The 25,655-nt window shown below is 40.7% G+C and overlaps 1 protein-coding gene across 5 annotated transcripts in view; it reads left to right on the top strand.

Annotated features, from left to right (window-relative positions):
* Positions 1–25,655, top strand: part of Ctnna2 (catenin alpha 2) — a 1,115,196-nt gene that overhangs the window by 850,240 nt on the left and 239,301 nt on the right. The gene's annotated exons all lie outside the window — the stretch shown is intronic.

Here is a 25,655-nt window from a genome sequence, read left to right as displayed (position 1 = left end):
TGGTTTGTGTGTTTTTGTTTTGTTTTTAATGAAAGAACAAATTTAATATATTCTCAACCTTCCTAATGCTGCAACCTTTTAATGCAGTACCTCATGTTCAGTGACCCTTGATCATAAAATTATTTTATTCTTACTTCATAACTGTAATTTTGCTACTGTTATGAGTCATGTTTTAAATATCTATCTGATATGCTGTCCCAAAGGGCTCATGACCCACATGTTCAGAAACACTGATTTAAGGCCACTCAGCTAACTCCTGAGATGCTCTGAGAACATTGAAGCCCAGGTTCCAACAGGCTATGGCCCTCTTGGATTCCCACATTTCCTGACATCCACTTGTTTCAAAAGACCATACAAGTCACCCCAGAACACAGGGTGCACAGACATGACTCAAAATGCACTTTTCCTAAAAATCTGGCAGAGGCAGTCAGATGTCTGGGAATTTGAGGCCAGCCTCGTCTGCAGAGTGAGTTCCAGGACATCCAGGACTGTTTTACAGGGAAACCTTGTCTGAAACCCCCCCCCCCCAGGAAAAGATTGTCCCTTTGTGTGTTAGTAATACCCAAAAGAGAGATAGGCACGTCTGCCTAACTTCCCCTCTCAGACCAACTCTCCATATCCTTTCTGGTATGAGAGGCTGTGGCTAATAGGAATTAGGAAGCTAATGAAAAACTTTTGAATTGTAATAGCTACCTGGACTCTGTCTCTAAGGTTGTAGCATGACTGTTTTGGTGCTCCCACCTCTTCTTCTATTTTGCTTTGAGACACTTTCATTGGTAGCCCAGGCTAGTTTGAATTCACAGCAATCTCTTCTCTCAGCTTCTGAGAGTTAAGATTATAGGCTCCTGATATCCTACCTGGCTCTGGAGTCTCCATCTCTTGATCTTCCCTTCTTGTGTGAATCCAAGGAAAGTATTCATTCATGTCCTGTGCCAGAGGTCCCATAATGGATAGCAACCAGATTTTAGAAGGAGGGACGGTTCTATAGGGATTGCCTGTGCTTAGACTCTGGAACAGACTATCAACATGTGCTCCACCTCCCTGATTCATTGGTTCTAATAGGGATTTAGTTTTTACACCCAAGTGTTGGCTCTTTAGTTCTCTCTACTTAGAGACATAGAGGTCCCCCCCCCCACCTCTCCCCTAACTCCACAATTTTATTAGGAAGGAGTGCTAAGGGAATTCCCAGAGTTGTCTTTTAGCAGAAGAGAATGGTAGAATTTGAATGACTCTGAGATAAGCCTCCTGGAGAGCGGCATTCAGGGTGGTAGGCAAAGCAGCATTGTTTCCATGCCAGGCCTGTCAGTTTTTTCTTCCCTCACGTTTGCAGGAAAGAGGATAACAGGATTGTTTCATGGTATTAAGACGCAGCAGTAATAGCATAATATCTCACCACATCTGTGGATTTGGTTCAAACAACTTTCTCTTTCTTAGTCTGTCTTTCTTGGACTAAAATGGTCCCCATCTGTCAGTTCCGTGGCTACCCATATGTTGGGATATTTTTGTCTTTCTTCCCATCCTTTCTGTCTCTCCACATTTACCTGTATGGCACAAAACATTCACTGATCTAAATTGAAACTCGATTTGGATGGAATATGCAGTGACTAATGTGCTTGGCTCAGCTGAGCTCCCCTGTCCTTTAGATTTGGGCAGTTAGGGGCTGGAGGGAAGGCTCATCAATGAAGAATGCTTGCAGCTCTTCCTGGTATTCATGTCAGGTCACTCCCAACCCCCTGTAACTCAAGCACCCTGGGCTCTAACACCCTTTTCTGCTCTTCATGGGCACCTGTGTGTGTGTGGCATACGCTTATACAGACAGGCACACATGGAAAAAAAATGAAAATGAAATGAACCTTAAACTTAAAAGAATAAAAGATTTAGATAGTTAATATGATTGAAGACATTTTCCCTTAGGTGTCAAATGCAGCAGTGTCTCTCTATATGAATATTCTCCACTGATGAGGTACTTTCAGTTGCAGATAAACCTCCCTGATAACAGATTATAAAGGAGAGCCTCCAGTGACACAGGACCATGTCCATGGACACACATGCATTCTGCATTTCTTGTTATAAGGAGCACACCAGAGATGGCCACTCAGACACAGTTTGTAGTCAATTGAAAATCTTTATTCCAGCCAACTGGGACTACAAGTGTAGCCCTAAGCATTTAGACCAAAGGGCTTTTAAAAGCCAAAACCTCATCCTTGTATCTTGCTCTGGGGCTGAAGGGGGAAGTACTGTACAAGCAAGTGGTTTAACAGAAGTTGAGATAAATTAGCTGGGGTGTCTTGGCCTCAGGTTCTAGAATCGAGTTAGGTAATTTTTCCACTGGATTCTCTATTAAGGAGATTAAATTCTAGTTAAACCTGAAACAGTCTCTGCAAGAATTCCTATTAGTTCCAAGATAGAGGAACATCTGCTCTGTCCTGTCCTGTTACACCTTGATGTGGTATTTAGAGAAATCAAATCTGATAAAGAGAAAAAGAGGGAATGAAGGGTTGTGGTTAACCATGAGACTCTTACCAACTTACAGGAATTCCCACTCTTTCAGTCTCTTGCACTTGGGAATAGCTCTTTAGAAGGGTGACCCTGGAGCCTTCCGAAGTTCCACTTGCTAAATTAAAATAAATAAAGTCAATGACAAACCTTATCTTAGATGGCCTTAATTAGGGACATGGAGTTAGATTTGTAGACCCTTAAAAAAATCAAAAGTCTTCAATAAAATAGATCTTTGTTGAAGTAGAATTTTCAGGCAAATAAAAAAACACTGTCTTGAGACAGCATTTCCCAAGGGAGATGAGTCACACACTGTGGGAAAGGTCATAGGAGCACAGAGGTGTCACCTTAAACTGATTGGCATAGATCCATCTTGCCATTTAAAATCCACAACAGTGGGCAGTCGTAGAACAGAATTCTCTTAGGAGTGTTTTGTATGGGATGAAAAAAAATGGATTTATGGGACTACAACTGTCAATTTTGAGCAGTATGTTCTAATTTTAGAGCTGTGGCCATAGTGGGCCCCATTTCTGGGCGGTTATCCCAGCTGTGATTCTGGAACCAGTCTGGATGCAATGCATTTGGCTTACTCCATGTCTGGGCAAAGAGATGCCTCAAAGTCCATCCTTCACTCACAGGGGACATGGCCAGGAACTGTCTGCCTGCTGTGCCTGCCTGTTGTTCTTTCATACACAACCCGTGAACACTTTTCAATCGGTCCTATACATGCAAGGACACCAGTTTATTATGGGAATCATTTTGATTCTTTTGTTAGTCTTTTATTCAAAGTTGATAAACAAATTAGGACCAAAGATTTCCCTAATAAATAGCAACCATAATGGCTAATTTAGCCACTCTCATTCCTCAAACCAATCAGGAACTTAATTTTTGATCTTTAGGTTCCTGCTTGGTTTAGAGAACAGCTTTCAAAATTCAGTTCTGTACTTCCCCCTGTGGCTCTCAGGGATCAAACTCAGGTTGTGACATATGGCAGCAAGTGCCTTTACCTCCTGAACCACCTCAAGGGCTGACTCAAGAGCAAAATTGTAAGGCTTTCACTCTCATGAGCTGTGAGAAAGGTCTCACAGTGAAATATAGTGAGGGTCAACTTGACAAAAGTTTTAATTTTGCTGTTACAATAAAACTATTTTCAGCAACACAGATTCATGTACAGGATACTTTCATTTTGAGATAATAACTATGTGGGTGGTAATATAACAAAGAATTGAGAACTCCAAAAGAAAGCACATCACATATGTCAGAAGGTCCATTTATCTCTGAAGACCCTATAATTATGATAGTGTTTTCTATTTGCCTCGGTTGGAATCTTTCCAAAGAAAAGACCTCACTCAGTCTAACAGTGGGCCATCATCTGTGAGAGTTTGCAAAGTCACTGTCCATAGAATGTAATCTGACTTTGATGACCATGTACAGACTTTATGAGGTGCTGGTTCATTCCATGGGTTGACCACACTTAGTCCTGACACTAGACAAGTGAGGAGGAAAGTTGGTTACTGTGTGTGTCCACTTCACAGGTGAGGAAAGAGAGCTAATTAGCACAGCCACAGATATATGGAGTGTGTGTGGTATTTGCCACTCAAGCACTCTGTCTGTTACCTTGTTCATAACATTTATCTCATCCAAGTTTTCTATAGCAGTAACACATGCAAGTGGGCAGTCCATATTCTAACCCACTCTGAGGGCATTTGGGAGATTAGGGGATAGAGGGAGGGAGGGAGAAGAAAGGAGAGAGAGAAGCTTTATGAGTTTTTTTTTTTTTTCAATACTGGATGTTAACCCCAGGGCACCCAGTCCTATTATTATTATTATTATTATTATTATTATTATATTTTTATTGTTATTATTATTATTACTACTACTATAACTACTATTTCTACTTATTATTTAAAGATGAGGTCTCAGGCAACTACCCAGACTGTGCTTTGAACTTACTGTGTAACCTAGGCTAGCTTTGAACTTATGACCATCTAGCTTTTGTCTCCCAAGTAGCTGGGATTGGGGTCTATACTAGTAGGCCCAGCTACCCTGTAGTTTTCAAAAGCACCATAGGAGGATTTGTAGTGACATGTATCCATGTAGACAAAAAATAAGAAATCTGTGTTGGATGTCAAATGCTGGTTCATGTCTATTTCCACCCCTGGCTTTTAGCACTATGGCTCACTGTAGCCTCTTGAAAAGGTGCTGTTCTGTTTATATCTCTAGCTTTTTGATTCGTGAATTGCAGGCAATCTAAAGCATTTACAGTAAACAGGAATGTTAACACATTCAGTTCTTTTTCCCATATCTCCTTTAGTGGGGCCAATTATTTTTAGATTCATTGTCAGGAAACATTTGAAAATTATTTCTGGATCTAAATGTGTTTTTCTTCCTACAGAGATGAGGCTATGTCTAAGGCTACAGCAACAAGACAGGTTGGCTCCATGATTTCTTCTAAATGCTAAAGTTTGTGATTTTGCACTAAGACCCTGTCACAGCCAAGAATCCCCAGGGATTTGATCTTTAGGCCAGAATCTGACCTCACTGTGGAAGCTTGGAGATCAGAAATGATCGTATAGTCAGAGAGATGTGGATTATAAAAATAAGCAATGCAGACATAGCTAAGCAGCAGAAACCATAATGAAAAGGGGTAAGAACAGCTTAGGATAGATATGAGGTTTTAATGGCAAAGATAAGGGTCATGTGGGAGAAACGCTTCATTAAGAATTAGGTATTCTGGCCACTCTTTCATTGTTTGTTTTTTGACGAAAGGTTTTACTATGTAGTGCAGACCAACCTTGAACTAGCAGTCCTCCTGACTCAGGCTCAGGAGTTATAGATTATAGACATGCACCACCACCGTTTTGTAAGCTACCACACATATATTGTCCCCATGTCTAGGGTATGTGTTGAATCAATTGGAAATGGCTTTTTAGATACTGTGTAGGCAAGTCCACAAATGCTGTCCACTTAATGAGGTGGCTTTGTCTATTTCTGTGATCCTGTAGAAAATAAATGTCTCAGGTCTATGGGAACACTGTCTTGACTCCTCTCTCCCTAGCTAGTCTTGATCTAAGGAAAAGCCTAGCATCCTGACCCATGGCCATTACTTTAATAGCATACCCTGCTGAGAGGAGACAGGGCTGCATATGCATGAATAAGAAAACTTTATGAAGTGGGGCTTCAATGGCTGAGTTGCTTTCTTCTGCTAATTCTTGCAGTTGAGGTGAAATGGAAAAAGGGAGGTGATTAGAGCAATCATTGAATTGAAACCAGTGTAGAGAATGTCTGTATTTGGTCTAGTCTCCCACACTTGCTCCTGTTTTAGACAAGAATGCTGCTACAGTTCCTACATTGTTCATTTATCAAATGCTGCAATATGCACGTTAACTAGAAGCTATCCATTCTTTGGCTTACCTCATACATTCACCTAAAAGAGTAAATAGTGGACTCCATGGTGGGGGATTTTGATTTCATCAAATCTGTGCTGAAGCTGGACATACCTGGAATCCTAGTACCAGGGAGACGGATCCAGGAGTATTATTGAATTTGAGGGTGGTATGGGCTATGTAATGAGACCAGGACTAAAACAAATAAACAAAAAATGAAAATCTATGTTACCACAAGCATTTCCAGTAACTTACGTTTTCAGTTATTTTAAAACATCTATCTATCTATCTATCTATCTATCTATCTATCTATCTATCTATCTACCTATGTATGTATGTATGTATGTATGTATGTATGTATCTATCTATCTATCTATCTATCTATCTATCTATCTATCTATCTATCTAGAGAGAGGCAAAGAAAGAAGAGATGAGGGAGACAGAGATACTGAGACAGAGACTGATAGGGTGGTTAAGAAAAGAAGCACACGAGTGCCACAGGGTGTGGAGGTCAGAAGACAGCTTTCAGGAGTAGGGTCTCTCCTACCATTTTCATATTGGGGATTGAACTTGGGTAGTCAGGCTTGACAGCAAGTGCCTTTACCACAGACTTGTCTCACTGAACTATGGTGCTCTCAGCCTTGAATTCTTTTTTTTTTTTATTGAATAGTTTTAAAAACTTATGTCTTTGTATTTTATGCACACTTGTGTTTTGCCTGCATCTATGTCTGTGTTAACATGTTAGATTTCCTGGAACAGGAATTACATACAGTAGTGAGGTGCCATGTGGGTGCTGGGAATTGAACGTAGGTCCTCAGGAAGAACAGCCAGTGCTCTTAACTGCTAAGCTATCATCTGTCCAGGCCCTTGAATTCTACTGCCTTTGTATTTGAGTGAGTTTTTGGACTTCCCCAAAATCTCTTGGTTGATGTAGGTGAGGATGTGTCAGGACTTTAGACATTTACGAGACCCAGTGTCTTCTACCAGATATTCTATTCACAGATGCAATACCTGTTTAGTTTGAGGAAGAACCCATATTTAAGGCTTATAGGAGACAGAAAAAAAAACCCATTGGGTCTTCTAGCTGTCATTCATTCATATTAAATATAGTCATTGAAATAGAATTTTTTTCTATACAACTGACAGTTCAAGAACACTAGCTTGCAACCTTCAATTAAATACCCAATGGAAGCATCATGTTTCACAGTTTAAGGGCTCAGTTCCACAAGGCCACTCGGACTACTTTACATGCTACTTGTAAGTAATAAATGGCTTCCGGTGGTCCTGCCTCCCCACCATCCACATGAGTTTTCACTAATTTATCAGACTGGCTGGTGGATCTCAGGGACACACTTTCTTGCATTAAGGAGTTCATTATAAAGAGACCACATGGATTCAGATGAAAAGACACATAGGCAGACATCTCCTGGGAGGTTCACAATTGGACAACTGTACTGTGCTTTCTCTTGTTGTCTATAACATGGGAGCACCCACATGATGAGACTGGAAGCTTTCTGAATGCCATTCAGAACGCTGTCCTTTCAAGTTGTGTGAATAGCTTTGTTACAAAGGCACAATTGATTAAATCACTAGCCACGGGTAATCAATTCAACCTTTGTGCTCTCTCATTTCTCCAGAGCTTGGAGGTTGGAGGAAAGCTGCAGGTTCTAGCCCTGTAGTCACCTGGCTGTTTGCCCTGGCAACCATTCTCTTCCTGAGGTCACCTGAGAGCCCACCAAATGTCATCTCATTAGAACAAAGGATGTATCTATTGCCCAGGGAATTCTAAGGGGCTTAGGAACTGTTTTTACGTGTCATCAGCCAGGAAATTACAAAGGTTTTAGGATTTCTGTGTCAGGAAACTGAGGTCAGAGATGAGATATTAAAACGAATATCTAGCTAGTCCTCTCATCTGCAAGGATCATTGGTGTGATGGACTAGGGTAGATATGTATATTTCTTTCTATTTTATAATGCTTCTACCCCTTGGACTTGGACTAGATTAGGAACAAATGGTCTTACTGCTCATGGGAGTAGGCAAATGAATCTTTCTTTTCTTTGAACATTTAGAAATAGCTTTTGTGTGTGTGTGTGTGTGTGTGTGTGTGTGTGTGTGTGTGAGAGAGAGAGAGAGAGAGAGAGAGAGAGAGAGAGAGAGAGAGAGAGAGAGAGAGAGAGAGAGAGAGAGAGAGAGAGGGCGGGAGAGAAACTGTGTACATCATTGCATATGTGTAGAAGTCAGAAGACAACTGGAAGAAGTCGGTTGTTTCTCCCCTTCAATGTGTGGATAAGATGATGGAGATCCAACTCAGGTCATCAGGCTTGGTAGCCAGAGGCTTACACGTGAGCCATCTTGCGAGACTTCAGTCTGTGCTTTCTAAGAAGCAGAGCTGTGACTAGGGTCAAAAGGGAGACAAGCTCTAAATGTTAAGGCACACATTATCAACAAAATTCAGGAGTCAACAGAAGCAATATTTTATGTACCATTATAGGAAATCAAGATTAATGAGAAAATCACCATGAGAGGCTAGAAATAGATGGCTCAATCAGTAAAGTAATTGTCTTGCAAGCCAAAGGCTTTAGTTCAGTCCCATACACTGTCATAAAAATGATGATGCAAGCTTGTAATCCAAGCTCTGGGAAGGTGGAGACAGGTCGATCCCTGATGCTTTTTAGCCAGTCAGCATAGTATATTGGGCAAGCTCCAGAGCAATGAAAGATCCTGCCTTGGAAGACCCAGTGGCTGTCTTCTGAGGAACAATATCAAGGGTGACCTCTAACCTTCATACTGGAGCACATGCTCACATGTATGCCCACCTGCACACCCACATCCACACATAAATGGTAACAAACCACTGTCAATATTGTAAATAAAGTTGGGGTTACTGTAAAGAACAACAGTGCCAAGCCATGTTGAAGCCTGAAGCAGAAGGGAAAGTTGACTGATCCTGTTTTTATTTATAATCTTGCCTCATTGTTCACCATGAAGGGAGCATTCTTTCCTCCTGGCTCTGTTCCAGAGTCCGTGTATTAAAGTGTTGAGTGCACCTGCTGTAAGAGAAAGTCCCTCCCCACAGTCTCAGAGTGTCAGATGGTTTGCTTTACGGTCTCACCTTAGTGGCAAAAGTATCGGCCTTTAAATTTTATGGGATGACACCTTGGAGTCCAGACTCAAAGACCTATTTGAATTGTGGTGTCTTTTAGGTTGTCTTGCTCCAAATACATCTCTTCTCAGTGTTTATCATGGTGACACGGGCCTTTTACAGCACTCTGAAGTGCTTCAGCGAAAATGGAGAGTGTTCTAACACCGCTGATTTATTCTTCCAGGTCTACAGTAATTTCCTCACTGCCTAATTATGAGGCTTGGTTTAATTCACTCTACACATAATGTTTACTGATGCACATATGGTACCCCATTTCAGGGAATTATACCCAGAACGGGCATTTTTGTCATTCTGGAGCATGGAAAATCTCCTTCATAGACAGAAAAATAAAAAAAAAAAGCTGAGAAATTAAATCAATTTGACAAGAAATGTTCCTCAATAAAAAGGAAAAGTTCGTATGTGCATCTTATTGAGAGAGCCTATATCTCTCTTCCTCATTTATTTTTTTCTGTTTGCTTTTTTTAAAAAATGAGGCAAAGCTCCACTGTGTAGGCCAAGCTGGCCTTATATTTGCTATATAGCCAAGGCTTGCAGCCGTCCTTCTGCCTCAGCCTCCCCATGCCAGGCTCATTTATTTACCTATGGTTTGCTTTATTGAGACAGAATTTCATATAGCCTTGGGTAGCCTCCAACAAGAATGATCTTGAAAAGTCATCTCCCTGTATCCTCCTCCCTACATACTGGGATCACAAGCCTGAACAGACACAGCTTACTTTAAAAGCTGCACACGATGATTATGTGTTTATATGACTCTAAAGCTTTTAGGTTATTTTTTCTCCAAAACCAAGGATATAGTGGGAATTGAGGAAAAAAAAGGTGGGGGTAGAGGAAGGAAAAACAGCCACCTATCTTGGGTTTTCTCCTTGGCTATCCTTGAAAGAAAAGATACTGGTTCAGAAATAAGGACCTCTTGGAAAAAGAAGGAAACTTGAAGTTTTTCCAAGGCAAGAGATGTCTTGTAAGAATTCTACCTGCTCTTTCACTTCCTCTTCATCTCCTCTTTTGAAATGAGTGGTCTTCCATTCTCTCAGCTGCTGGTACCATTAACAGGTAATTTTAGTTTTTTTTTTAAATGAATTGGTATTGATGACATTATGCATATTAAACCTTGATACTGAGTTTGTGCTACAAACTGAGTGCTCTTTCTAAGTTGAGGACCCAAGGACAGCTTCATTCAGCCTGACATGAGTATTACCTATCTTGAGTACCAGCATTAGTGGTGGAGGTGGAGGGGGCGGGTAAAATTGAGAGTTTGAGGCTAGCCTGTGCTAGACAGCAAGACTGTCTCTAATAAGAGGGAGGGGAAACTGTGGTTGATATGCAAAATAAATTAAAAAATGATAAAAAGAGAACAATTCAAACCAAATCATTATATTTAGAGCTGCAGACCCAAACAACACTGGCCAAAAAAACAGGTATGATTAGGGTGTTCAGTGAAAATTCCTTCACCAGGCTGTGCCATGCCTTTCAGAATTAGAAGTAGCTTCCAATGAACTTTTCTGTGTTTCCAGATCCTGAGTGCTAAGAACGCTTAGGTTTAAAGGCTGAGAAGTTACTGAGATGCCCAGACTAACCTGCTTTCTTCACCTGCTAGTCCATGAAACCCGTTTGTGCTTTGTGATGTATGAGGCACAGAGAGGCACTATGGCCCCTTGAAATCATATGACATTTGTTTAGTCTTTCCTCTCTTGATTGTCTATTGACCATCCTGATAATTCTCCAGAGTTGGATTACTACCAAAATGTTTGTTTTTCTTTTTTATAATAGAGCAGTGTTGAATTTCCAATAGTAAGATTAAAGTGTGAAGATGAGGCTTATAAGTTAGAGTACCCAAGTGGACTAACTGTAAAGCTTGTCCTTTTTAATGACTGTAGTCTTTAAAATTGGTATACTTTAATCTTAGTGTATAGCTTTTATTAAAACTCCCTTAATGGAAATAACATAAGGTAAATATGTCAATCATTAATGAATCCTGACTTCCTCTACAATAATCATTATAATAAGCTTCCTAGTTAATATAATCACCATTTTTCCTTTGTGAAACCATGCATATCCATGTGCAGTCTCAGACAAGAAGCTGAACTATGTATAAGATTTTGATAATTATTTTTCTAATTAATCCTATGGGGGGCAAAATGTGAAACATTTCAATTAAGCTGGGGGATAGCTGATTAAAGAAATGAGCAGACTTCCCTGGAGAATTTGGTGAGAATTAGTTGACCAGATAATGCCAAGTGTTCCAGAATTAGAGGAGAATGATTTGTCCTAAGAATTTGGAGATAAGAGAAGGTTCTTCCATCAGATCTGACCAAAAGTGCTTGTAGAAGTATGAGTAATTAACCAGTCATAGCTTCATCCTCTCTCCTTCCTTCTTCCATAGTTTGTTTTCAAGAGTGTATTAATCCCATTTAACTGTTGGGGGCAGAACTTTCTATATGCTTGATTCCTTCAGTTTCAAAGTTGCCTTAAATAGCTTCAGTTTAAGCTCCAGCTCTGAAAAGGGCTAAAGGGCACCTTTGGGTAAAGCAAGGTAGGAGCTGTGGGAGACCAGAGGAATGTGGCAGGGAGAGCGGAGTGCTGTGAGCAGGTGGAAGTCAGAACTAATGAAGCATCCCTGATGCTGAGCCATGCCTTCACACACTCCCTTGAAATCTTCAGGCTTAGAAGAATATGCCCTTAGGGTGTGCATATCTGTAGATGTCCGAATGGAATAGGTAAGCTGTGATTTACCTACTCACAGTTGTATTCATGGGTTACTTTGGACCCTGGTTACTGCTGCTCCTTGAGGGCTTGGGCAGTCTATAACCTCACCATTTTTTTCCCGACTTAGATGTAATATCAGTCATTGGAAGTCATTGCAGGGCAGAACACATATATTAAGTAAGTCAGGGAACATTACCAGATACCTTCCTAGCCCACAAAGTTTAGGGAAAAAGTAAAACAGCTTTGACTCTTATGTTGAACCCTTCCATTTCCTTTCTTTCCTCAATGCTTTTCCTCTGAAAGGAATCCCATACAGACAAGTGGAATAGTGGGTATTTCTTAGTGAAATGAGAAACAGAGTCAGAATAAAAATCTATTGGTTTAAACAAGACTGGTTAAAACAGAGCATGTAGGGGCACTAAGAGTCCAGTTCTAGCCTCCTTGCTTCCTTTTCTGGGTACAATAGATAATCAGTTTTCAGTGACTACAAAGTGAATGCAGCTTTCATAATACCAGAAGACACGAAGCAGGCTACCAAAAGAGGGAGGCAATCAACAATCCTGCCTATCTATGATGCCCATAACAACATCAATGACCAGAATGGCACAATAACCCAGTGGATGCAGTAGTGGTACACATACCTTGGTGGTAACCAATAGGTCTCTAATTGGACTAACGACCTGCTCAACAAGAGGGAAACCATGCCTGGTACTGGAAACCTAGCTAACTACTTACTGCTAATGTAGTTGTGATTATTGGAGGAGAATCTACAGTCACGAATTTACTAAACTAGCATAATCCCTAACAAGAATCCATAAACATTTGTCACTATACTCACAGATAAGTGTCCTCTAAACCCCTCATTAAGGAAACATCTCTTCTCAACAGATGGAGAACACTGCAGAAAGCCACAATGAATCGAAATGCAGAGGGTGGAGCCCAATCCCATTGGATGCATCTACAAAACACACCCATACTTAAGGCTCAGTGAATACTGTGGAAGAGGAGGTGGAAAGAATTAAAGAGTCAGAGGATCAGGGAGTTTGCTGTGAGAGTGTGTCTCCTCCATGTTAAGTCTCACCAACATGATCCCCAAATATGAACTTAATGTCATCAACAAACACTCCAAACTGGGTGGGGAAAAAAACCTATGAGGCCCCAACCCTACACAAAAAATTATAGGCAACAGAACAAAAACTGGGAGTCCGGGAGGTAGTCATTCCCAAGGAAGACACACCAATTGGTTGTCCAGTGCCAAAGAATCCAGGGTGAAAGCATACAAATATCATTTTACACAATCAACAGGTTATATCTAGGAATAACTGGTTATTCCTAAAAGCAATTAAAAACTAGTGATAACGGAGGCAATTAAGGAGTTTGAAGGAAAGCAGAGAAGGGTGTATGCGGGGAATTTGGAGGAAGAAAGGAGAAGGGAGATGCGCTGTAATTAAATTACAGTCTCAAAGATAAAAACAACAAAAATAAGAACTGAAAAAAATGCAATTCTGTGCAATAGTTAAAGACAGGATGTGAAAATCACAACACGAAGCAGCCAGAGGACTCCAGAGGGAGAAAGTTGTTTTAGGGCACTTTGTGTTATCCATGATTGGAATAAATCAGGAGAAGGTGGTAGATGGTTCTGGAAGCTTCAAACGTAAGTTTATCTGTGACATCACCACCAAGTGGGTGCCTGCCACCCCTCTCCCCTTACTCAAGTAGCATTTTAGTCCAGGTTACCATCCCACTCAGTTGACCTTACTCAGATGCTTGTAGAGGGAACTGGTAAGGTTTTGGCTGGACTCTTCCAAGATGTTGTTCTTATAATTAAAGAGGATTTTGCTAAGACCCAGAGATGCATGCTGGAATGTGGAATGGCAAGTATATATATTTTGGATCCAGATGACTCTGCCTGTTACAATCCCACCACATTTGGCAGGTTTGTAGGGTTAACCCTGTCAAAAGGGAGGAATGGAATTAGAGAATTTCTATATCTTGTCTCAAACTCTTCAAATGTACTTCTTCTTTTACTTGTTTGAGACAGAGCCTTATTATTTAGCCTTGGATGTCCTTGAGACCACTAAGTAGGTAAGGCTTTCGTGGAAATTCCTGTGATCCTCAGCTTTTCCAGTAACTGAGATTATAGGAATATGCCACAATACCCGAATAGTTACTTTTAAAAAGATTTATTTGGCCCTTTATTTATTTTATGATTTGCCTATGTGTATACATGCTTGGTACCCATAAAGGCCAGAAGAAGGTGTTGGATCTCCTGGAACTAGAATTATCAACAGTTGTGAGTGGCTATGGGAACATGTGAATGATAGGAACTGAACCTAGGTCCTTTGCAAGAACAGCAAGTAATGTTACCAATGAGCCATCTCTTCAGCTCCTCTCCATACCTATTTCTAAGTAATTGTTGTCTTCATCTTTATCTCCTTCCTCTTCTTCTTTTTTTGAGACAGGGTACAGGGTTTCTCTGTGTAACAGAGAAACAGGCTGTAATGGAATATGAATTGTACATCAGGCTGACCTCGAATCTCTCTACCCCTGCCTCTAGAGTGCTGGGATTCAAGGCAGTGCTACCATGCCCATGCCTGGCTAAGTCTTCTGAAGACAGCCTGTTTTCAAACCTATATTGTCAATCTTTGTCTTCTTAACTGCCAATCAATGTTAGGAGAATTAAATTACTATTGGAACAGCATTTCTCAAGCTTCCTGAAGGTTCTTTCTGGGGAGAACTGATGTTTCTCATGTAACTCTGGACTTTCTCACTTGATTCAAGCAGCTGTTCCTTTTGAAGGCCCACTAGAGGCAGTCCTTAAATACTCAGAATGATATAGTCACACATTATTTCTAGATCACCTTTTGTTCTGAGCAAAGATACAGGAAAATTAGGCTGGTAATGGGTGGTTCACTAAATGTAGGAGTGAAGAATGGAAAGAAAGGTGGCTTGAGAAATTTTGCCCAGTGGGTCCTCTAAGCAACAACCTTCAGTATCCAAATGACAAAACCAAGTTCGATTCCACCAAAATTTCCACTAAGAAAACCAAGAATTTTACTGGGATTATTTACAGCACCTGAGGAGTGGTACTGACAGGAACATAGGTGAACCCAAAGCCTCTATACTGGAAAGTCTGAATGCCTTATGGATGATGGCTTCTTCATGGATGGTGCAGTTGGACTCCCCTAGTATTCCCAGTCAGTGGATTCTAGAGCTCCTCTTCATGGCCTTGTACAATTAGGGCAGAGTTGTATACAGCTAGTTCAGAGAATTGGCTAGATACTTGGGTGAGTATGTGATGACCCCCTGGATCCCTCCTTTGTGACAATATCAACAGTCAGTAAACCCAGCTATGATGATGACCTTTTGCAAACAGGTACAGCAGAGCTGATGAAGATGGTGGCCGTCTGGCATAGAGGATAATCCTGTACCACTAAATTTGACTTCAGTCCAGTTTGGATTTGTGAGCTTGAACATCTAGGTCTGTGACTTATGGGTTGCAAGTTAAAATCATACTGTACTCAAAAGACCTGGCTATGAAAGGAGATACCATAATAGAGGGAGACATTTTAGGTTTAAAGAGAAATCAAGCACTAGGGAAATGTCTGGAGATCTACAAAGATGACACCAACTAACAATCTAAGCAACAGAGGAGAGGCTACTTTAAATGCCCTCCCCTGATAATGAGATTGCTGACTGACTTACATGCCAACCTATAGTCCTCATGCAGCAGCTGGTGGAAGTAGAAGCAGACACTCACAGCTAATCACTGAACTGAACTGGAATCCAGTTGCAGAGAAGGATGAGTGATGAGCAAAGGGGTCCAGACCAGGCTGGTGAAACCCACTGAACAAAGGGGAGATCTTGGTCCCAAGACTGGAAGCTGGGAACCAGCATGGGACTGATCCAGACCTCAGCAACGAGGGTTTCAGTGAGGAAATCTTGGAAATCTATGGGGCTCCTGTAGTAGATCAGTACTTATTCCTAGCATAGCTGTGGACTTTGGGAGCCCATTCCTCATAGAGGAATACTCCCTGAGCCAAGACACATGGGGGTGGGCCTAGGCCCTATCCCAAAGGATATGATAGACTATGATGACCCCCTATGGAAGGCCTCACGAGCAGAAAGGATATGTGATAAGTAGGGTTTTAGTTGGGGGAGGTCGTAGGGGCGGAGGGGAGGGAGAGGGACCTGGGATTGTCATGTAAAACAATGTTGTTTCTAACTCAAAAAAAATCTGCAAAAAACATAAAAGACCTGGATGTGGATTTAGGTATGTTCGACCAATGTTTCTCACCATTCCTTGTTAAATCTACGCAGAAAGATCCCCTCCATATAAGCTTTACTCTCACCCTACCAAGATAGTGTAAAGGTTAATGGTGTAAATTTTGGGAACATTCTCTCCAGGCTACAAAACAAAAACATTCATAGGATTATTGTTATAGTAAGCAATCAGTGAAGGACAGAGGGGACCTTACAAACACACAGAATTCCAAATATGCTGCTAAGGCTGGGTTAGGGGATTGGAGCCAAGAATTTACTAGAAATATTTGTCATGTCCCTCCACCCCACCTGCCTCCTGTGGAAAGGTGAAATATTCTACTCTAATTTAGAAATTAAGCAATCTAAAGAATGTCAGGTCTGACAAGGGATGCAGATATCTGAGAGGAATTATACAAGAGGAAAGTTTTGGGCAATGGGACAAGGAAATATTTAAAACAAGACTTTGCATGACAGTGCTGCATAAGCTGATTTATAATTTGTGTAACATAAAGAGCTCATGCTTCCCTCTCAGCAGCATCATATTCGAGGCTAGTATGTTCGTGGTCAAGTTCATCGATGTAGCTTAGTAGTCATTGGAGAAGCAGACAGTCCAGTTAGCTATGAGAGAAAAATGCTTTGTTTCATTTCATTTCCACTTTGTTTTCTGGTCACACATGCTCCCCAGGGAAGCAGTAGTTTTAGGTGTGACACTTTAAGTTTCAGGTGGAAGGACTACATGGAGGACTAGTAGTCTCTATGAGATTGGAGTGAAGTAAAAAATGAAACTGGTTTTCCCTGGGAGAGCTTCCATTTTTTTCTTTAAAAACAATAAAAAATTGTGTGTACTTTGTTTCTGCCTGAGTTTATATGCCTCACTTGTATGCAGTTGCCTCTGAAGCACCAGATCCTCTGTAGTTGGAGTTACATGTGGTTGCAAGTCCCAATCATGTGGCTGCTGGGAATTGAACCTGAGTCCTGCACAAAAGCCAAAAGTCCTCATAACCAGTGAGCCATCTCTCTAGGCCCCATTTGTTGTTTTCCTTTTCATAAGATTCCTGCTTCTGTAAAACAATTTCATTAGCATTATAATCACTTTCTGGGGCACTATGCTCCCTTCTTCAGGAAACACTTAAATTTTCTTAATAAGATTTTGAAATTTTTGTAGATTTTTCTTTTTTTGGTATGGAGCTATTTTTTTCCCCTTTGAAATCAGACCAGAGTTTTGAAATGATGGTAAGTTGTTAGGGACCTTTTTCAATGTTCTAAGGAAGAACAGCTATCCCTGAAAGAGATATAAGAAGCATGTCAGTCCTTGTTCTCACTGATAACCAGTTGGGAAAACAGGAGTGTTAAGCACCTAGGGTTGTTTCTGCAAAGAGAGAGATGTATAACCTGTTTTCTGCCCAGGAGGCTGTAATTAGTGGTGGTTCATAGCCTGGTGGCTAGTAGCTGGTGACCTTTACACTATCAGTGTGGCAAAGATCCTTTCCCAGACCATTATCATGAGCTTAAATATTTTGAGATTGTTTCCTCAGTTAATTATCTTTATGGAAGTTGTCGATTGTATATTATAATATTTTTGATATTTGAATGTCTTAACCTTTGTTGTGCACATGGGGCTGAGTTATTTATCACCAGAAAACTTTTCCAAATTGTGCTATGCTTACATGTGCCTAAAGTAAACACCTCAGAGCCAGACTCTCAAAGTTTGAACCAACACTGGCCACTAAGTCATGTTGAACCAAATTGCCTTCCTGCCTCTCTCAGATAGACACTCTGCTGGCCTAGGTATTCACAGAGATATCCACAAGGAGACATGCAGAGGTGTTGTTCTCCACGTGACTTATAATACACAGTTACCAGAGTCTCAAGCAAGCTTAAGCCTATGCTAATCTTGTTGGCTGGGGAGAAGCCTTGTGTTCTCCTCTTCTAGTGGGAACTGTTTCATATTCATCAGATAACTTCAGGATTTTGGACTTTATGCAGAAAAATATCCCACCAAAACAAAACCCCCACTTTTGTAAAATCTATTTGAATTTAACTTCATCGACACCATGAATCCATCATGTCCTACCCCAACTGGGTCATTTTTGAATAGTTTATTTTTCTTCTCCAGCTTATGGGTTACACTGTGTCTATCTTTTCATGATACTCTCCTCTCACTAAATATGGAATCACGTTGTTCAGACAGGTATGATCTGTTGACTGTGTTCTTTTGGATTTACAGAAGAAAATACTGTTATTTACATTGACAATAGGCTTAATTGGGTAAAATAGGCTGGTAGTGCTGAGCTAATACCTTTAAATGTCTTGTCTTATGCAATTAATATTTCCTTGTCACACATGTGCTAAAACAGTTGGAAGCAAGCCTTGTGTTCTTGACTGCTGTCAGACTTAATGAATGATTTTTGTCAAGTCATTCCTTTCTGCCCTGTTTGATTGATAGCTAAATTTTGGTCTTCCAGCTTATGTAAAAAGTGTTAACTATGTCTTTCAGCTTGTAGGCAAGGGCATTTTAACCATTCTAATAGTCAATTTCCAGAGGAATTATATTGCCTGTTTACTGGAAGGGTCAAAAAAAAATGTGCCACTGTTCATCAGGGACACAAGTCCAGGATCTATGAGCTAATGAAGGCAGTATTGATGTCTTCCCGCATTTACTGGATGATACCAAGTTCAAGATATTCCTGGTCCCACCTGCTGAGACCTGGCTCTCAGTTGTGGATATTTCTGTGTTTTTGGACAGTGCAACAGATATATTAGCACGAATGTGGTTTGATTCTGGTACTCTTGAGGATGAGAATCAAGGTTAGGATGTTAGGCTGGTTGTGATGGTATACACTATAGTGGGAAATTGCCAATACGGAGTCAGGTAGAAATATAAGGGTATTTAAAAGGGGAAATCCTTACTTACAGAGTGACCTAGCCAGCCGGCGTGGCAGCAGTCTGTATAGCAAGTACCAAAGTGAAACCGAAAGAGCAAACGCAGTCACACTACGTCACTCTGACCACGCCCTCACAAGCATGGTCAGGCACACCTGTAGCCAGCCCCTAAGTAGGCGTGGCTACAGCTTCCCCTACAATACACTTTTCTTTAAGCAGGCAGATCTCTGTGAGTTTGAGCCCTGTTTGGTCTACACAGTGAGCTCCAGGCCAGCCAGGACCATACAGTGAGACCCTGCCTCCCAAAACAAAAGTAAAAGTGGTTGCAAGATTGTCTGGGTGCTATTTGGCATGGGCTCCTTTCAAAAATCTCTTTAGAGTGAGGCAGATGTGGATTTACCTCTATCGCCAAAGGCTGAAAGATGTCCCTACAGGATGTAATTACCACATCAAACCATGGAATATGGAACCCCAGTGATATGAGCGTCTGGGAAGATTCTCATATTCTTTGGCTACAACCCATTCAGAATCCGAACAAACACACGTTATTAACCATGTTACAATTTCCTGCTTAGAAATACCTTTATCAGCCAGTGATCTATAATTTTATAATAGCAAGTACAGTTGTCTTTATGTGCCCATGATCCAGGGCCTCCTTGGATACTAAAATTTTCAGATGCTCACTTCTCTTATATACACTAGCATAATATTTGCAAATAACTTACATATATCCTCACATGTACTTTGAATCATTTCCAGGTTACTTTCAATATCAAATGCAATATAAATGTTACATAAATAATAGTGATGCTGCATTATTTTGGGAATAATGATAAATACATTCTGCACCTTGTCAGTACAGATGCATCTTTGAATGTTCCCTGTAAATGAAGCATTCTTTCCTCCCTTGCTAGTGCCCATACCCCCAGGTACTTTCCTCTTTCAAGTTCCATGTGTCCTACTACTTACTCTCCATCCTTCCTGATGGACATTTAAAACTTTTCAGCCACAGAATTATTGTGGTAGATATAGAATCTCTGGATACAGAAGGTCATCTATCTCGGTATCACTATTTCTCTCTCTCTCTCTCTCTCTCTCTCTCTCTCTCTCTCTGTATCTATCTATCTATCTATCTATCTATCTATCTATCTATCTATCTATCTATCTGGTACATGATTTCACTGTGTAGTCTAGGTAGACTTCTGTAAACACCTTTTAGGTTATGAGTCCAGTATTTTTTCAAACTCCTAAAGTCTCAGAGTCTCAGGAAGTCTGAAAGTGTAATGCGATCTTCCAGAAGGTCCCTTTTCTTTGGAATAGAAGAATTCTGAGGACTCATTTCTTCCACTGACATCCCCCTGGACTATCCACCTTCCAGAAGATTTGTCTGCCTATTTATCCTTCTGAAAGTTTTCTCTTCCTTTTAGTTTCACTGTTTCAGAGGTACATAGAAAGGAAGCTACCAGAATAATTTCTGTACTTTGCTTACCTATCAAGAAGAACATGTTCCTAGAAATTTCTACAGTGCAATTCTTTAAAGCCATACTTTAGGTTAAAAACATTATATTAAATTGGCAGAAAGTAGATTTAGGAGGGGGCTGTACGTTTAAAGTATGAACTCTGAAGCCAAAAGCCCTTAAAGCAGACCATGACTCAGCCACTTAAGAGCTATTTGAATGAGTGAGCCACTCAATTCTTTTGCCTCAACTTCTTCACCTATGAAGTAGAAAAACTGGTAGCAACGTGTGTGTGTGTGTGTGTGTGTGTGTGTGTGTGTGTGTGTGTGTGTGTGTGTTGTGTCTGCCCATGTGCAAGCATGTAAAAGTCTAAGGAAGACCCCTGGGATCTTCTATTACTCTTGATCAATCTCATTGCCTTGAGACAGGCTCTCCAACTGAACTTAAAGCTCTCTATCTCAGCTAGGCTGAGCTCCTGGCGTCTGCTTGTCTCTATCTCCCAATGCCAGGGTTCAGGTTCACAAAACCATGCCACCATGAAACTGTGCTACCCTGCCCCGCTTTTTCTATGGATGCTGCTGATTCACGTAGGCTCTCAAGCTTGTACAGCAAACACTTTCATGCTGTGAGCTGTCTCCCTAACCACACAGCCAGCTCTTTGGGCGAAATAAAACGAGTCTTCTAACCCTTTAGAAGAGTGATACAAAATAATTCCTAAATAGAGATTATTAATATAAATATAAACATTCACTCTGTCTCTTCCTGCCATGCCTTCACCAACCCTTCTTCATGCCCCATTGCTACAGTCAGCAATTTCTGTGTACACCATCTATTTCTACAACCTTTCCTTGTGGACCTTATCCTGAACCTAGCAGTTGTGGCCTCAGTTTTCTGCTAATATTTTTCTGCCACCAAGTCAAGCTGCTGCACCTGCTGGACTGAAGCCATCTGGAGATCCTTAATAATCGCTCTCCTGAACCCAGAGGCAACCTTTTATTGTCTCTTCTCATGAAAGCAATTAGCCTTCCCCGTCATGTAGGAAAAAGAGGACTTTGACTCAGACCTGTGTGTGCTGGGGCAGAAAATGAAATCAACAGATGGAACTAAACACCTGCTCCTGTCCTAGAACAGCTCTCATTGGAACAACTTTTTAACTAAAGATGATTTTTAACCTATACAAATAAGAAATTATAGCCTTGGTATTTTTAAATAAGATCCATGACTGTAGAATAGAAGATGACATACTTTCAGAAATAAGACTGCATTAAAATGCTACCAAACTAGTCAGATAGCTGATCAAAAGATTATTTCCAAGATTTATCTTCCAATTCCCCTCAAAGGTCACTCAATAACTACTAAAACTTATTTTCATAAAGTACATGCACATTCAGTCACTTAATATTACTGCACTGTGTTGGAATAGTATGGGGGTGTGTAAACAATAGCAGTTGTTGCTCAAAAGTTTGCTTGCCTTCTCCCATGGCTGGCCTTGGTTCTTGGTGGCTCTGACTTGATGCTCAAATCAGTTCTGTTCAACAAGTTTGCCATCCCTCTACTTTGGATGCTAATCAAATACCTCAGTTTTATATAGTTCACTACATCCTACCCAGGCAATGGTCCCGGTGATAATTAAGATGGGTTTTTCTACATCAATTAATGTAATCAAGATAATCACTTACAGGTATGCACAGCAGCTTATCTTTTAGTTGATTCCACATTCAGTCAATTTGACAAACCATCCAAGGAGGATAGCCTGCTTGTTTCCTTCTCAAGGGAAGGGCAGAGAGCAAGACCTGCAAGCCCAATGGTGAGAAGGCCTCTAAAACATCAACATGGCAGTATCATGTGGATTCAAGCCACGTGACCAAATAAGTGTCTGAGAGGCCTATGTTTTAGAGTTATATAGAAAAGTCATAATGGGGTCATGATAATTTAATAAATGGCTACATTTACCAGAGTTTCTCTTAGCACTTATTATTCTAACAGAGAGACAGGTTTCCTTACTTTTATTCTGACTTGTTTGGCATTCCTAGAGGGCAAAGACTGTGAGTCTGGTAAAACTCCATCAAGGAGTTTGCACGTAGGTGCTACATTTAATGATGGCTATACTTTAAATGAGCTAGCACAGTGTCATGGGGAATGGGTGTAGTGGGAGGAGTGAAACAAGGCTTGATAAATTATCTTTTTTTTGGGTACCTGGTCCCATTAAGATGCACGTATGTCCCAATTAAAATGATTTTGCTTGTGGTATCGTCAAGATAATGACTAAAGGATCATGTAATTCTCTTAAAAAGGATACAAATAAAGAGAAAATGTCAATTTTTTAATGCTTTTCCTTTGGGTTCATGCATATGTTCTGGTCACCTGTGCCACACCAGGGTGGACCAGTGCCTTTATTGTCATGGGATCCTGTGCACTTGAGGAACCTTGAGTTATTAAAGTGGCTTTGGATGGATTATTGCATTGACTAATTACCAGAACTGACCTTCACACTGGCTAAAATTTGCTTGGCTTAATGAGGCTCAATTTTTGTCAAGCCCTCTAGGCTGGATGGCTGCTGGCCCAGTCACTTCGTTGCTTTGATCTTTCATTTTTAATAATAATTACAGCACAAAGCTTAAGGAACTGTGGTAAAATATGTCAGTAATCATGAAAAGCCTGGGGCAGCTACATTCTAGGAAAAATATTAAGCTTTCAGATTTTTGAGCCTATTTGAGTCATACTCTTCACCCAACTTTGACCTTGTTGGCCATGCCTTTATTGTAATATTAAAAAAATAATACTTCAATTCTTAATAGGGTTGTTCTACACATGTAAGTGATAGGATAGATGTTAAGTTGCCAGATCCTTATTAAATATCATCAGCCCAGCCTAGAATCGGTGTTAACTTTTATTTCTGAAATTCAAGATGATGGTGGATTTCTCAGACACAAAGCTAATTATCCCCAAAGTAAGCTCTGATTTGAAGGATGTCTATCAAGGAGAGCAGGCTTTTATATTGTAGAAAAAGTATGGTTGATTCGTACTAGCTGCCTAGACCACTGTGCTAAGAAAGATTAGGAAGTAGAATTGGGCTCAGCATAAAAGTGTGCTGGAACTGACTAATCGTGTCTGATATAGCTTAGGAAGGAAAAGAGGCATGATAGCCATTCCTGCTTTGGTTCATAGATTCTAGACTTGTCTCTTATAAAAAGCCCTCACCTTATAAGCATTTCTTATATATTTATGTATTTTTCCACTTTTTCCACCTTCTGCTCATGCTTGAGGCCCTGATTTTTCACTCTCTCTGCCACCCTACTTGTTTTTCCTTTCCCATTTCCCTTTTTTCCAACAGGCATTAAATTCATGCGTCTCCCCAGTGGCTGAGGTTATAGGTACACACTGCTATACCAGGCTACACTTTGCTGTTGGTGGCGGTCTTTTTATCAGTGGAAGGTGGAGGAAGATGGGGTTCAGTGCCTCCTAACTGGCAGCCACATTCAGAGGGTTTGGTTCAGTCCAATGCTGGTTCCCCAGCGTTATGACTGGGGTCCCTGTGCTCTCACTAGGTCGGGTCACCTTGTTCTGTATGTTTCTCCAGCATGGTCTTGACTGCTTTGCTCATCTCTCCTCCTTCTCTATAACTGGATTCCAGGAGGATGGCTCAATGCATAGCTGTGGGTGCCTGCTTCATCCATCAGCTACTGGATGAAGGCTCTAGGATGGCATTTTGGGTAGTCATCATTTTCCTTATAGGGCAGTTTAAGGTAGCCGGTTCCTAGTTGGGGTCATCCTTGTGGATCTCTGTACAATTCCCTAGTACCATATGTCTCTTTAAACCTATAGTGGCTCCCTCTATTGATGTGTCTTCCTTCTTGTTCTCCTCTATTCCTCTCCCCACTATATCTTCCTGATCCCTCATATTCTTCTCCCCTCCTCTTTCTCCTACCTTCCTCTCCCTCCGCCATGCTCCCAATTTGTTCAGGGGCTCTTGTCCCTTTCCCTTTCTCAGGGGGACCATGAATATCTCTCTTATGGTCCTCCTTGCTTCCTTGCTTCTCTAGAGGTGTGTATTATAGTCTGATAATCTTTTGCTCTATGTCAATATGCATATATGAGTGAGTACATACCATGTTTGTCTTTCTGTGACTGAATTACCTCACTTAGGATGGTTTCTTCTAGTTCCATCCATTTGCCTGAAAATTTCAAGATTTCATTGTTATTTTCTGCTGAGTAAGACTCCATTGTGCAAATGTACCACATTTTCTGTATGCATTCTTCAGTTGGGGGGGGCATCTCAGTTGCTTCCAGGTTCTGGCTATTACAAATAATGCATATACATATATGAACATAGTTGCACAGATGTCCTTATTGTATGAATGTGCATCCTTTGGGTATATGCCTAACAGTGGTTTTGCTGAATATTGAGGTAGACTGGTTCCCATTTTCCTGAGAAACTGCCATATTGATTTCCAAAGTGACTGTACAAGTTTGCACTCCCATCAGCAATGGAGGAGCGTTCCTCTTTCTCCACATTCTCTCCAGCATAAACTGTGATTGGTGGTTTTTTATGTAAGCCATTCTAATGGGTGTAAAATAGTATCTCAGAGTTGTTTTGCATTTGCCTGATGGCTAAGGATGTTGAGCAATTTCTTAAATGTCTTTCAGCCATTTTAGATTCCTCCATTAAGAATTCTCTCTTTAGTTCTGTACCCCCCTTTTTAATTGAATTATTTGGTGTTTTGGTGACTAGCTGCTTGAGTTCTTTGCATATTTTGGAGATCAGCCTTCTGTCTGATGTGGACAAACTACTCTTTACTGCTTTCTGTAACATTTAACTTTGCTCACTTCTGTAAGCAAATTCTTCATGAGAATTTAGGAAGTGTTGATACAGAGGACTTTTCTAGCTTCACAGAGTTCCTTCTTCAGTTACTTTTAGTAGATATTAAAAATATGGTGGCTTGGTTGGTGGGATGGCCTTCCTCATTTTCCTCCAACTTAACTCTTATGTAGACTTACATTTGTCTCTCTTGTCCCTGTCAAGTCATTCTTTACTATAACACAACTCACTTCTTCTCTACATGAATCAACCGCCTTGAAGCTGCTGGGACATGTTAGTTTGAAATGCTCCTTGTAAGGCACCTTCAGGTCTTCCTTTGCTGTTGCTGTTTCTTGCCCAGTCCCATGCTCTTTCACATGAAGAACTTCCTTAACAATACTCCATGTTTCATAATATTGTTAAATGACTTCAACAATGGAATGTGGAAAGAAATTACTTGAGTGTTTTCATATGATATATACCCCTAAAAGGTGACATCACAAATA

Source organism: Cricetulus griseus, chromosome 8 (genome assembly GCF_003668045.3).
Source record: "Cricetulus griseus strain 17A/GY chromosome 8, alternate assembly CriGri-PICRH-1.0, whole genome shotgun sequence".
NCBI lineage: Eukaryota > Metazoa > Chordata > Mammalia > Rodentia > Cricetidae > Cricetulus > Cricetulus griseus.
Note: the sequence above shows the minus strand (reverse complement) of the source record. Positions and strands in the feature narration are given on the sequence as shown.